This window comes from Mus musculus, chromosome 8 (assembly GCF_000001635.26).
Source record: "Mus musculus strain C57BL/6J chromosome 8, GRCm38.p6 C57BL/6J".
NCBI classification, from domain to species: Eukaryota; Metazoa; Chordata; class Mammalia; order Rodentia; family Muridae; genus Mus; species Mus musculus.
The window spans coordinates 60,755,997-60,760,996 of NC_000074.6; the positions used below are offsets into that span (position 1 = coordinate 60,755,997).

At 41.8% G+C, this 5,000-nt stretch overlaps 1 pseudogene; it reads left to right on the plus strand.

Annotated features, from left to right (window-relative positions):
• Window positions 1–239: 239 nt before the first annotated feature.
• On the plus strand, window positions 240–1,457 carry Gm45651 (annotated as a pseudogene).
• The last annotated feature ends 3,543 nt before the right edge of the window (window positions 1,458–5,000 follow it).

The following is a 5,000-nucleotide window of genomic DNA, read 5'->3' on the forward strand; positions in this document are numbered from 1 at the left end:
CAAGCCCGGATGTGGAGAAGAACGTGCTTGTTAAAAATTCACAGTCTTGTCTCCTGGAGGAGTTCCGTGAGAGGACAAAAGAGCAAAACGCAAGATAAGATTTGGAAGTTAAGATAAGCGACAGCAAGGAGCGCTCTGAAGACAATTTCCAGGAGCATGAAGCAGAAATGTAGTTAAGGAAGATAAAAATCACCAGACCGTGTGTGCAGGAATGTGGGCAGAGTGAAATGGGCGCCAGAATGCGGCAGGTCAAAGAGAAGTGGGCCGCTTTGGTGAGCGCCTCGGGCTACTTGGGATGATGATTAAACCGCTAAGTCCTTCACTGGCATTCGCCTTGAGACAAAGCCATCACGGGAGCACATGCAGTTCTGACTCTGACTTTTTTATTAACCAAACCAAACAAGTTGAGAACAAAGTTTATTCTCCCCTTTGCTCTGGTTGTTTTCATGTTATTCAAACTAAAACGTCATTTAAATATCATCCTTGGAAGACCATCCAAGACATAAGTAACACCATTTGCCTCCAAAGAGGGAAACTGGGTATCAGTTTGTATAAGTCAGGCAGTTGTGGCAGCCACTTAATCCCAACTCTCAAGGGACAGAGATGGCCATTGCCTGGTCAAGGTGGTTAGATTAGCCAGAGTTGATGAGCCCCGGGTTCAGCAAGACACCTTACTTCAGCATACAATGTAAGAGGCAATGGCAAAAGAGACCCAATGTGAAGTTTAGGCCTTCACATGCACTGTACACACATGCATCCTTATGTACACATATGCAGCCACATCATACACATGCACGCGCACACATGTGTGAACACACGCACACACAAACGAGTTTAAGAATAAATGATAAAAACAAAACAAAAATCATATTATACAGTTCACCTGTCCCTCTAAAAACAGAGTTAGCATACTGCTTCTATGTCTACATCAAAACTTACACACAACTATCAACAGCATCATTATCTTTTTAAGAAAAAAAATATATACCACTTTCTGAGACATGGTGATATGTGCTGCAGAGCTCTGTTCAGTCAGTCTGCTCCATCCTGACTCACTGCTGTTTGCTCCTGCTGAGGAACAAATCATTCAGGAAGCTGTGCACCTCAGCCATGCTTAGAATTTAAAGATACCAGGAAACGATGCCCGCGGAGCCGGAAGTGGGGATTCACTGAATTCGAATCACACTCGCCAGCGGCAACATGAAGTTGCTGGAGAAGGTTTGTATGGACTTGTTCAGAGGCACAAAAGGAAAAGTGAAAGGACCGGTGTGCATGCCTACCAAGACACTGAGCATCACTACCAGAAAAACATCTTGTGGTGAAGGTTCCAGGATATGGGAGCATTTCCAAATGAGGATCCTCAAGATTCACACAGTCCTTCTGAGGTTGTTGAACAGATTACTTCCATCAGTATTGAGCCGGGAGTGGAGGCTGAAGTCACCATTGTAGATGCGTAAGTCAATTGTTTTCATAAATTGACTTAATTGTTAAAATATATGTATAAACCATCCAGTTATTTACCCACAAATGGATACCATAAAATGCAGTTTGTTCATGTAATAGAAACAATAAAGTGCTTATAATACTACAATATGAATGAAGCATAAAATACTACATTAAGTGAAAGACGTTAATGGCAAAAGAACAGAGTGATGATTCCACTTGTATTAAAAAAAAAATCCACAATAGGATATAGCAACCCCAGAAGCAAACGTTAAAATTGCTGATGCAGTAGGGCTCCTTGGGGCCATAAGGTGGAAAGTGATGGCAAACAGATACTGGATTTTGTTTAGCGGATCAAAATGTTCTGAAATTAGATGGTGACAGTAACAGAGCCCTGTAAGACACCATGCCTCACCAGGTTTAAACAGGCAGATTGCATGACACGTGAATTGCATTTCAAGAAGCAGACTGTTTTTTCAAGTCAATTGGCAAAAGGCTACTAACACAGCACACTGTACTTTATAATACAAGCATACTGCTACTTACAATAACAATATTGATCATTCAGTGCATGAACCCTTGGGTTTATGAAAATAAAGACCAATGGGATTTTTGTTGTTTGTTTGTTGTTGTTGTTGTTGTTGTTGTTGTTGTTGTAAAAGGCTCATTTGTTTTGCTAATGGGAGGAAAATATGTTGTCCATGAAGGTATCTATTCTTAAATACTTCGGATTGCCTGCAGCAGTGTTCTTTCTTAATCTCCCTTGAATGTACATGGCAGCAGGCTAAAGAACTGAAAATAGCACAGAGCTGTAAGCTCCCTGAAAACACTGAAGGGGACTTCCAGAAACACTGATTCCAAAGATGTCCAGCCTATGTAATGCAGAAGAGTTCCCCTCCCCTATGAGAGAAAAGGGATCGTGAACCCAGAGACAGTCTGCAAACAGGTGTTTAATTGTAAATAATAGTGTTGGTGCCCGGAGATGACCCACTCCTGTAAACTGTCCCATACCCGATAGAGTCCTTCACAAACAGCAGGGTAATAGCAATGGCTTCCTCTTCCTCTTCCTCAAAACTAGTCTTACTTTATGCAATTTCATTTTGTCAATGCAAAATAAAATCCTTTAAAAAATTAGCATTACATTGACATAGCAGTTGATAACAGTATATACTGCTCACAGTAAATATTGTTCTTGCCATATAAAACTATTTCAATAATTTACCATCCTTGGTCACATTAAAACTCTCTACATGTTACACTTCCAAAATCTAAATTTTTAGAAGTGTCTTTATTCTTAGAATGTTATAAATGCATAAAAAGAAAATACAACCATATCTACATCCCATTTATCCAAATTAACCTCCTCATGATATCATGCTTTTTTAATTTTTTCATGTAGTTTACTAAGTCTAATTGTTACTGATCATATGTGTGTGAGTGTGGGGCTGAAGTACACAGGTAGCTTGCTTCTGCACTCTCCTGCAGAAGTCCCCCTTCCCCTGGGCTTTTTCCCTACAGCAAATGAGGTAAGGCTTGCTTCTATGGCTTGCCTCTGCATTGCCACTCAGAAGCTCTGCTCCCCCTCCCACTTTGCAGCAAACTACCTCCCTGGCCACTCCAAGACCCAAGGAGCCAGGGTGCCAGCCCAAGTAAGACAAATGACAAAAACTAATCAGCTTCAGTGGCACCAAGGCCAGCACTCTCCTAGATAACCAGGTGCAGCTGGTGCCTATCCTTGAAGAAAGGAGATTAGGGTCCCAGGCTTAAATCATAGAAAGAGGTAATCAGAGGTCACAGACAGTTATGGCCAGCCATAAAACTAGTTCCTGATAGCCCCACAAAAGACAATCGTTAATCCCCCTCCTGAAGCCTTGCAATTCCACTCTGCCAAATAGTATCAGGTCTGAGTCACCTAACCCACCTTCCCTCCCCTTCACCCTAAGCATTCAAAAAGAATTTCTAACTGCTCTGTATATAAGTGCTAAAACACCCTAGCTGGGGGTTGCATTCCAAACTAGGGTTTGTGATTTGAGTCAAGACTCTAAATAAAAGGGCTTTTTTTTTTTTTTTGCAAATTGAAGACTTCACAATTATTAAGCTCTTCTGGGTTTCCCACTGAATTGGTGTATAACATTTGGGGATTCCCCAGTGGATCTCTGAGATCTGCAGTCTGGGGAGTCCAAGGCCAGCGAGCAAATGGTGTGAGTATCAGTGTTTCTGTATTGTCTGTTGTTCACTGTTCATGTTTATTCTTTCTGGCTAGATTTCAACATCGGAAAAAGCCTTAAGGTAACAACATATGTGACCAGAAGTAGTCATAGCTGATTTGCTTCACATCTATGGTCTTGAGAGACAGAGTCCTGTTGTCTCAGAATTCAAGGTAGATGAGGTTCCTGCCCATCAGTCAAAAGTGTTCAAAGACAGACCTCGACACCGTCTATTCCTGTGTCTGCCTCAGTTCCATTTTCTAAGGCGGGAGTCTATAAGTCCTAATGTTTAAATTTACTTTTGTTTCCAGTCATAAAGTGGCTATTTTGTGCATGTGGTTCTGTCAGTAGTGTCTCTGGTAATATTTAGCCTTTTACGATATTAGACAGGGACGGACACAATGAGACAGACTAACTCTCATTCTCTTCCCTCCCACCCCCTTAACATCGACTTGGCTCACTATAAAAATGTAAAGACTAGAGCTCACAATCTAAAATGTAAAGACTAGAGCTCACAATCTCTCAGTGGGCGTAAACAAACCAAAAACAGAGAGAGAGAGAGAGAGAGAGAGAGAGAGAGAGAGAGAGAGAGAGAGAGAGAATTACAGCTCAAAATGGCCCACTTTCGGAGTGAGATGGCCAACAGAGAAAACTTTTCATCTTCCCACTGTACTACTGGTTAAAAAACAAAACAAACAAACAAACAAAACAAACAAACAAACAAAAAAAAACTGTTCCAGAAGGTGAGGGGACATCCAGACCAAGTTCCTTACATTATAGTCTAAAAAGATTTAGTCGTCAACCTACCACCTTGGGTAAAATCCTTTTTATTACCTCTGACTAATGCTACTTTGTCCCCAGAAACTACGCCTGCCCTGATGACAAAAGGACAAAACCAGAAAGATTCCAAGCCTTCAAAGCTTCTCTATCCTATTCTACAGGGCAGTACACCAGAAGAGGTCATATTCCCACCGCCTTATACCCAGACACCATAGCCCTTATTGGAGAGAGACTTACTAACCAAAATGAGAGCCCAAGATTAATTTTGACCCTGAGAAAGTCCAGCTGATGGACCGGAATGAAAATCCAATCCAGGTGCTGACACCTAACCTGGCCTCTAAGACTGAGTATAGACTATATAAATCACCAGCCATCCCCGAAAAAGACCTGGACGCCTGGTTGGCAAAATTTCCCCAGACATAGGCAGAGACTAGAGGAATGGGACCAGCAAAACATCAACCTCCTGTATTTGTAGAGCTCAAGACAGGAGCAGATCCAGTACAAGCCCACCAATATCACATGCCCCAAGAAGCACGAAAGGAGATCACTCCCCATACCTGGAAACTGTTG